Source organism: Scyliorhinus canicula, chromosome 2, assembly GCF_902713615.1.
Source record: "Scyliorhinus canicula chromosome 2, sScyCan1.1, whole genome shotgun sequence".
In the NCBI taxonomy this organism is placed as follows: Eukaryota; Metazoa; Chordata; class Chondrichthyes; order Carcharhiniformes; family Scyliorhinidae; genus Scyliorhinus; species Scyliorhinus canicula.
Genome location: NC_052147.1, coordinates 31714501 through 31724777, shown reverse-complemented (window position 1 = coordinate 31724777; position 10277 = coordinate 31714501).

Below are 10277 nucleotides of genomic sequence, written 5' to 3'. Positions count from 1 at the left end.
ACTCCGCTGTTAGACAATGTAGAGATTGTTCGCATAAGAACTCTCCAACCTGGGACACTGTTTTCAGTACATTAGTTCACAGTGGTGTCATGGTGTCAGAACCCTTATGGAGGAAAATTACAGTGTAATAAATGGCGTTTCTGTGACATTGAGGCATAAACACAGAACATTGGGATGTAAAACACTGTGTGGGAGACTTGCATCAGAATTTGATTAATGATGCTACAAATTAAAATAATTCAGATTTGTATATTTTGTTTTAACAGTGCTGTTGCGAGAGATTGCTGCTCTTCACAGTGGAAAGGATGTGGATTTTAAATGAGCTGCTGTACGTTGAATTTTATTATTCAAAGTAAAGACGAGTGTCATGAGTTTTCAGTAAGACCAACTAAGCAACGTTGCAACATATTCTGAGTCATTGGGTAAAACAACACTGGCTGTGATGTGTCTACCTTCAACAGTGGAACAGGGAGTCAGGATGGAAGTCGGGTTGGATTGAAATCATGAGTAGCAAGGGAAGGAAGACAAGGGTGGGGGTAGTCTATGGACTCCGAAAATGTGACCTCTCAAGAGGTCAGAGGATAAATGGAGAAATATCAAAGACATGTTTGAAGGGAACTGCAATTATCATGGCAGACTTTAATCTGTAATCGATTGGGCAAACCAGAACGGCAAGGGTAGAGTACAAAAAGCATTTGTGGAATGCATCAGGGATTGCGTTTTAGAGGTGTATGTTATGGAACCTACCTGGGAATAGGCTATTTTAGATTTGAAGAAGGAATAATAAGGGATCTTCTGGTTAAGGATACCAAGGGGTAGTGACCACAGATATCCCGAAGATATCAGATGAGCTGGTTTCAAATAACATGGTAGAACATACAAAAATCCCAATCACAAGGGATAGAGTATTAGAGAAACTCAAAGGGCTAAAGGTCACCAGGACCCGATGAACTGAACACAAGGGTTTTAATGGAAGTGGCTGCAGAGATAGTGGAGCCATTGGTTGAAATTTTTTGTAACTTGCTGAATTCCGGGAGGTTACCACAAAATTGGAAAACAGTTCGGCGCCTTGTCCAAAAAGGGAGAAAGGCAGAAGGCAGGGAACTATAGGCTAGTTAGTTTAACATTATTATTGGCAAGATGCTGGAGTCAATAATTGAAGAACAAATAGCTTATCATTTAGGAAAGCCGAATATAATCAAACCTAGTTAAAATGGTTTTATGAAAGATAAATTATGTTTGACAAATTTGCTCGAATTCTTTGAGGATGTAACAGTGAGAGTAGGCAGAAGGAAATCTGTAGATGTAGTGTTTTAAGATTTCCAAAAGACATTTGACAAGGTGCTGCATGAAGAGGCTGGTGCATAGAGTAAAAGCCCATGGACTTGGAGGGAGTGGGTTAGCATGGCTTGAAATCTGGATGTCGCATAGAAGATAGAGTTAGAATCAATGGATCCTTTTCAGAGTGGATAGATGTAACTAGTGGAATACCACAGGTATCATTTCACGGCCTGCAATTGATCATTATTTACATTAATGACCTGGAGGAAGGAACAGAATCTAAGTTTTCCAAATTTACCAATGGTAAGAAAATAGGTGGAAGAGCAAGTTATGATAAGGATATTGTGATTCTGAAACAGGATTGGATGACTGGGCAAAAACCTGGCAACTGGATTTTAATGTGGGGAAGTGTGAGGTCATGCACTTCAGTGGGAGAAATCGAAAGGCCGATTATTATCCAAAAGGAGAGACTGCAGGTGAGTGAAATTCAGAGTGATCTAGGTGTTCTAGCGCATGAATCACAAAAAGCTAGCAGGCAGGTGCAGCAAATAGTTAAGAAGGCTAACGGCATTTTGCCCTTTATTACAAAGGGGTTGGTTTAAAAATAGAGAGATTTTGTTGCAATTGTACAGGGTGTGTTTGCATGTTTGTGTCAGGATAATGGTTCCTGCGGAAGCTATTTACAGAATCCAAAGAGTTGGTCTGTACACCCTCAATGCAGTTGATTCACTGCCCCTTCAGGTCTGCTAGAATGATTAACCCAATGGGGAAGCTATCTACCTATCTCTACTATCTATCTCTCTACTACCCAGCTTGGCAGAGAGTTAGGCTACTTGTAGCAAGATACTCTCAGCCCTGCACATGAACAAAATGCAATTAAAATAAAATGATGAGTTGCAAATGGAAATGATAAAATTACATCATAAAATTAATAAATTGGTCGTGATTTTAAACCATAGAAAACATTCAAGTGTACTAAGAGACTTTATTAATGGTTTAAGTGAGGGAACTAAAGGTATGTTTAACTAAATGGTATGTTGGCCTTCATTGCGAGAGGATTTGAGTACAGGAGCAGGGATGTCTTGCTGCAATTATATAGGGGCTCGGTGAGGCCACACCTGGAATATTGCGCAAAGTTTGGTCTCCTTATCTGTGGAAGGATGTTCTTGCTATAGAGGGAGTGCAGCGAAGGTTTACCAGACTGAATTCTCGGGTGCCGGGTCTGACATATGAGGAGAGATTGAGTCGGTTAGGATGATAGTCACAGGAGTTTTATAGAATAAGGGGGATAGAATCCCTACAGTGCAGAAAAAGGCCATTAAGACCATTGTGTCTGCACACACCCTCTGAAATGGGGCCCTACCTAGGCCCACACCCCCACCTAACCTTTTCACACTAAGGGGCAATTTAGCATGGCCAATCCACCTAGCCTGCACATATTTGGACTGTGGGAGGAAATCGGAACACCCGTAGGAAACCCACCCAGTCACAGGGAGAAAGTGCAAACTCTAGACAGACAGTCGCCCGAGGCTAAAATTGAACCCAGGTCCCTGGCGGTGTGAGGCAGCAGTGCTAACCACTGTGCCACACGGACGGCCTTGTAGGAGCATACAGAAACCTCTATAATTCTAACAGGGCGAGACAGGGTAGATGCAGAAAGGTCGTTCTCGATGGCGGAGCAGTCCAGATCCAGGGATCACAGTCTAAGGATACGGGGACTGAGATTAGGAGAAATCTTTTCACCCAGAGGGTGGTGAACCAGTGGAATTCACTACCACAGAAAGCAGCTCAGACCAACACATTGTGGCCGGGCTTCTCAATTTGGGGGACTGTGGGTGGAATTCAACCAAAACATTTCTTGAGGGTGCGATTTTCCAAAAAAAGGGAACAAAGTCACCCAGCGAGCTTGTTTAGCCGCATGTTTCCCGGCACTCGCAATGCTGAGAAACACATGACTATTCAACCCGACTCGTGTTGAATTAGGGGCCTGAATGGGGAACGGGCGGCCGAGGTCACACATAGCACCGCTTTTTACAATGGGGAGCTGCACTCGCTGGAACTGCCCGTTGTAGTGAGAGATTGGGATGTCATTTTTCAATGGTGTCCCAATCTCCGAGGCCCCCAAAGCAAGCTCCGACCTCTCCCCCAGCCCGAACGCAATATGGGAAGGTCCCCCACCGCACACACCCCAAACACCCACACTGGGCAACACCAGCCCGATCGCACATGCACAAGAAATGCTAGATTGGCTGTGCCCCTGCCAGCTGACAGTGCCACCCAAGCACCCTGGCAGTGCCCCCAGCTGGCAATGCCAGGGTACCCAGGTGGCACCAGCAGTGCCAGAGCATCACCTTGCCCAAAGGGCATGCAGCTGGGGGCCTCCGATCCCCTTGGGAGACCCACAGAACTGCCATTCTGTCTGGTCCCTGATTGTTGCGTTCGGCGATCAGCCAGACAATCACAGTTCCTGACCAAATCGGGGGTGGCGCCGCTTTCGCGATGCTACGTACCCTCCAAAGTACGCTGCACAACGTCTCAACGGCCTCGGGGAATTCCTTGAGGCCCGCCCCCTGATGTGCCACCCCTGACCGGCCGGGTTCACGACGGCTAAGTTCACGTGAGGTCTCATCCGTCAGGAACGCGGCGTGGCGGCTGCAGACTCAGTCCCGCGTCACCACAGACGGGAGAGGGCCGATCTGCGGGAAGGGGGGATTTTATCAGTGGTTGGGGGCATGGTCCGGGGCACTCGAGCCAGCCAAAGGGAGGGACTATTTCACAAGCCAGGTCCGCAAGCAGCCGGCACCATGTTGCACGTTGCAGGTCACTGCCATGCGCTGGTGTAACCACAGACCCGGTAATTCTCCGGGCGGTATCAGCAGCTAGATCCGGGTGCTTTACGCAGCTGGCATGCTAGCCCCCAGCTAAACGGAGGATCAATGGCCATTTTACAACATTTTTTTCTGTCGTAAAACCCCATTGTTCCCACCGTGGGGACATCGCCTCAAATTCAGAGAATCCAGTCCAAGGTCTCTGAGGCAAATGTATTGAATCCCAAAGCTTCGGGTACCTCGGGAATTTGCACATTAGAGTAAGGCTGTCTCACTCTAATATGCAGATTTGCTGAAAACTGATCCCGCCCATTGTGTGCGGGATTCACATCGCAACGTCTCACGAGGCGTTGTGAGCCGGGTGGAACCCGGCTTTCAATGGCCATACTGCACCGCGGAACTGCTTTTCCGGCGCAGCGTGGTGGTTGGATCGCTCCCTAAGTGTAATTTTGGGTGAGTTCTTTGTGGGTGAGATCCACACCGGTTTCACCATTTTTAGCTTTGGGGAGTTTCTCCCTGGCCTAGCCCAACCTGAGAAATGTTTCCAACAGTGGGGAGCTGAACTCGCCGGCTCCTCAGAGGTCGGACCGCCATTTTGAAAGGGTACCCCGATCTCTAAGTGAGGTTGAAGGTCCCCCATAACTCCCACCCCCACACGATGTGCCCCCCCCCCCCCCTCCGCGCATTTGGCCATTAGTCTCTCCCCTTTTCAGGGGTCCCCACCACCCCTTTCAGCACCCCCCATTTCAGGACTCCCCAACCTTTATGAGGCCCCTTCACAGCTGCCTTTACCCCCCAAGCATTTATACTCTCCTTTCATGGGTATGGCCCCCCTCAGGCCCCAACTCATAGCAGTGCCACCCTGGCACCCATGCACCCTGGCAGTAACAACATGATGGGGCCATGGACAGTGCCATATCAGGAATGCCAGTTTCTAAATTTCTATATTTCTAGATGCAGATATCCTGCAGTGATCCCAATTTATGGAATGTCCCTTTTATTCTTTGCAGTTATTAATGTCAAGTTGCGTTCCAATGGGTTCGAATTAATGCTGAGTGCCGCTTGTTATTACTTTGGTAAAACTACTTGACTTAATTTGATTTTGATATGCCTATTGTGCACCTAAACATCTGCCGAATAAGGAGCCACTTCATTTTCAGTCTGATCTGTCTGCACCTTGATGTGCTAAGTAAAAACTGGATTATATACTCATCAGTGTAGGTGGAAGTTACAATGAAGCAAATCAGAAGCAACATCTATTGATCGCAAGAGGCCACAGGAGGGCTGTTAATGCTGACAGAATGCACAGCTGTAGTTAGGGTAATAGCAAATCTGGCTGCTTCATTTTGTGCTTGGATGTGGCCACATAAAGCAAAAGCACATAGCTAAGGTAAAGTATCTTTAACGTGGCCAATGCTTGACTCATTCCAATATTTTAAGAGTCAACACTAACCATAAAACCATAAGGTTTCAGAGCAAAAGTAGGCTCGTTGGCCCATTGAGTCTGCTCTGCCATTCAATGAGATCATGCTGTGTTAATCCTCGTCGCCACTTTCCTGTTTTATTCCCATAAACCTTGATTCCTTTACTGATTAAAAATCTGTCTATCTCAGCCATGAACATACCTAATGACCCAGCCACCACAGCTCTCTGCGGTAAAGAATTCCACAAATTCACTACCTTCTGCAAGAAGAAATTCCTTCTCACCTCTGTTTTAAATGGGCGACCCCTTACTCTGAGATTATGGACGCCCCCTTACTCTGAGATTACGGACGCCCCCTTACTCTGAGATTACGGATGCCCCCTTAGTCTGACATTATGGATGCCCCCTTACTCTGACATTATGGTCGCCCCCTTACTCTGAGATTATGGTCGCCCCCTTACTCTGAGATTACGGACGCCCCCTTACTCTGAGATTACGGACGCCCCCTTACTCTGAGATTATGGATGCCCCCTTACTCTGAGATTATGGACGCCCCCTTACTCTGAGATTATGGACGCCCCCTTACTCTGAGATTATGGACGCCCCCTTACTCTGAGATTATGCCCTCTGATCCTAGGTGCAGATTCTATAAAAATTACATATTGAACTTCCGGTGGCGGCGATGTCCGAGTGAGCCGCACATTCGGCGGGCTCTCACTCCGGCGGGCGTTTAGGGGCTGATTCCCCGCGATAGCGGGACCACGGAGCTGAAGGAAGGCGGCAGCGAAAGTGCTGAGAAGCGGGATGCGGCACATGGAACAGCGAGAGTCCAGGAGGCAGAAGAAAAGACAGAAAAAGGGACAGAGACAAGGACCTGAAGAAACTTACCTGGAACCTAAGATGGCGGACACACGGACCCCGGATTCAGCAATCCAGCAGGTGCTAGATAACATGCTCCAGGTAATGAAGTCCAGTTTTGAAGCGCTGAAGTGGGACAGCTTGGACCCAATCCAGAAAGCGGTGGATCAGCTGAACCAGAGGCTGGATGCACAAGATGTTAAAGTTAAGGAGCTGGGAGAGGTGGTGGAGGAGCAGGCAGATGCGCAGACGGTTGTGGCGCTAGAAGTTGACGGGCTGAAGGAGCGGCAGAGAAGACTGCTGGACAGAGTGGAGGAGCTGGAGAATAGAGCCCGCAGGAACAACCTGAGGATGGTCGGCCTCCCGGAGGGGGCTGAGGGAGCTGATGCCGCAGTGTTTGTAGCAGACCTATTGATGCAGCTGATAGGGGCCGAAGCCTTTCCGTGACCGCTGGAGCTGAAGGGGGCACACAGAGTGCAGGCAAGGCAGGGGCGGCCGGGCGGACCCCCCTGCCCGATGGTGATTAGGTTCCACAGGTTCGTGGACAAGGAGCGGGTGCTGCGGTGAGCAAAGAGCGCCAGGAGCAGCGCGTGGAATAACAGTGTCCTCCGCATTTACCAGGGCCTAAGCCAGGAGGTGGCTCGGCGGCGAGCAGCCTTTAAGAATGTCAAGGAGGTGCTGTTCAAGAAGCACGTGAAGTTTGGTCTGTTGTTCCCGGCTCGCCTATGGGTCACGCACCAGGGTCAACACCGCTACTTCTCCGAGCCTGAAGAAGCGATGGACTTTGCGAGGGATCAGGGGCTGGTCCCGAAAAAAGGCCCCATGGGTGCGAATTAGGGCCCGAGGACTACCGTGGGAAGGTACGCCGAATGGGCCTGGTCTGCTGTTCAACGGTTTGTTGGGTCAAAGGTGCCAAGCGGAACATTTGGGACTTTTTCCTTTGTTCATGGACATTGGTTTGGGGTTTTTCTTTATTGTTTGTTTTTTCTCTTATGTTTTTGTTTTTGCCTCTTTTTTCTGTTTTTTCCTTTTTGGGCGGATTTGTACATTTTGTGCAGCTCGCGGAGGACACTGGAGCCGGCATGGTAACGAAGGGGGGCCGGTCAGCAAGGGGGGGCCAAGGACGTGGGTTGGGGGGGCTTTTCTTGGGGTTTTTTTTTTGTTTTTTTGTTTTACTGATGTTTATGCCTTCCTGTGCCAGTGAGTTTGCTCCAGTGGGTTGGAGAGGGGATGGGGCGCCGGGGAGTGGGGAGGAGGACAGGGAAACTATGGGAATGAGACAGGAAGGTGCCGGAGTGTTGAGTCACCGGGCTAGCAGATTGGCTAGTCAAGGGAGTCAGGTGAGGGGCGGGGGAGATCACAGCCAGTGGATGGCGGGGTGGGGGTATCAGGAGATGTTGTTGGGGGGGGGGGGGTTGTTCTGCTGACGTGGGAGGGACTTGAAATAGGCACTGGAAAAGAGATTGAGGGTGGAGGCAGCCAAAGGGCGGGCCAGGAATGGCGCGACGCACGGGCCGGGGGCCGGCTCGAGGAAGGCTATGGCTGACCAGCGTGGGGGGAGGGGGGGGGGGGGGGGGGTGGTGGGTGGGTTGTGCCCCCCGACCAGGCTGATCACCTGGAACGTCAGGGGACTGAATGAGCAGATTAAGAGGGTGCGGGTGTTCGCGCACTTGCGGGCCCTGAGGGCAGACGTAATTATGTTGCAGGAGACACATCTGAAAGTGTCGGACCAGACCAGGCTAAGGAAGGGCTTGATTAGCCAGGTCTTCCACTCGGACTTAGACTCGAAGTCCAGGGGGGTGGCAATCATGATCAACAAGCGTGTGCAATTTGAGGCGGAGGGCATATCCGCAGACAGGGGGAGCAGATACCTGATGGTACGGGGCAGACTGGAGGGGAGAAGAGTGGTGCTGGTGAATATATATGCCCCGAACTGGGATGACGTGGACTTCATTAAAAGAGTGCTGGGGAAGATCCCGGACCTGGACTCTCGCAGGCTAATAATGGGGGGGGGACTTTAACATGGTCCTTGACCCGGTTTTGGATCGGTCGTGTCCCAGAACGGGTAGACTCTCAGCAATGGCAAGGGAGCTGAAAGGGTTTATGGAGCAAATGGGGGCAGTGGACCCCTGGAGAGAGGGACAGCCAACAGGAAGGGGCTACTCGTTTTACTCGCACGTCCATAAAGTATATTCTAGGATAGATTTCTTTGTACTAAGCAGGGATTGTGTAGGGGAGGTAAAGAACATGGAATATTCGGCAATTACTATCTCAGACCATGCCCCGCACTGGGTAGACCTGCAGATCGGGGGGGTGAGCTACCAACGCCTGCAATGGAGGCTAGACGTGGGACTGCTGTCGGAGGAGGGGATCTGTGAGAGGCTTCGGGGGTGTATGCAAAATTACCTGCAGGTGAATGACACGGGGGAGGTCTCAGCGGCGACCCTGTGGGAGGCGCTAAAGGCAGTGGTGCGGGGAGAGTTGATCTCAATTGGGGCCCACAGAGCCAAGGCAGACAGGGCAGAGATGGATAGATTGGTCAGGGAAATGGGTCGGATAGATGAAGAGCACGCGGAATCCCCGGGGGAGGTTTTACTCAGGGAGAGGCAGAGACTACAGGCGGAACTGGGGGCACTATCCACGTGTAGGGCCATGGAACAGCTTAGGAAGGCGAGGGGAGTGGTGTACGAGTATGGGGAAAAGGCTAGCAGACTGTTAGCGCAGCAACTCAGGAGGAGGGAGGCGGCCAGGGAAATAGGTAGAGTGATAGATGGGGAGGGGCGCAAAGTGGAGGACCCGGCAGGATTGAATAAGGTATTCCGGGACTTCTATCGCAAGCTGTACACTTCGGAGCCGCCGGAAGAACCGGAGGAGATGAAAAGGTTTCTGGGCGGGTTAACCTTCCCAACAGTAGGTGGGGGGCGAGTGGATGAGCTGGGGACCCCGATTAGAGTGGAGGAGGTATTGGGGGGCCTAAAGGCCATGCAGTCGGGGAAAGCCCCGGGGCCGGATGGATACCCAGTAGAGTTTTATAGGAAGTTTTCTGAGCTGGTCGGCCCGGTCTTGGCGAGGATTTTCAATGAGGCAAGGGACAGAGGGACCCTGCCGCCGACAATGTCGCAAACCACTATATCACTGATATTGAAGCGGGGTAAAGACCCGGAGGCGTGCGGGTCCTACAGGCCAATCTCCCTGATTAATGTTGACGCCAAGCTCCTGGCAAAGGTACTGGCGGTTAGAATGGAGGACTGCGTACCGGAGGTGATTGGGGAGGACCAAACTGGGTTCGTGAAAGGTAGGCAGCTGGCGGCCAACCTGAGAAGATTGCTCAATGTGATAATGATGCCCCCGGCGGGTAGAGAGGTGGAGGTAGTGGTGGCAATGGACGCCGAGAAGGCCTTTGACCGGGTGGAGTGGGACTATCTATGGGAGGTGCTCGGACGGTTTGGGTTTGGGGAGGGACTGGTGGATTGGATCAAATTATTATATCAGGCCCCGAGGGCCAGCGTCAGAACTAACAGAGAATTGTCGGAGTACTTTGGACTGTACCGAGGGACCAGACAGGGCTGCCCGCTCTCCCCGCTGCTGTTTGCGCTGGCCATAGAGCCGCTGGCGATTGCGCTGAGAGCCGCAGAGGGATGGAAGGGGATGGTGAGGGGCGGAGTAGAACATAGGGTCTCTCTTTACGCAGACGACCTGCTCCTGTACATGTCGGACCCAGTTGCCAGGATGGGAAGTATACTGGGAATGTTGAGGAAGTTCGGCCAGTTTTCAGGATACAAATTAAATACGGCCAAGAGTGAAATGTTTGTGGTACAGGCAAGGGGCCAGGAGAACAGATTGAGAGGGCTACTGTTTAGGCTGGTTGAGGAAAATTTCCGGTATTT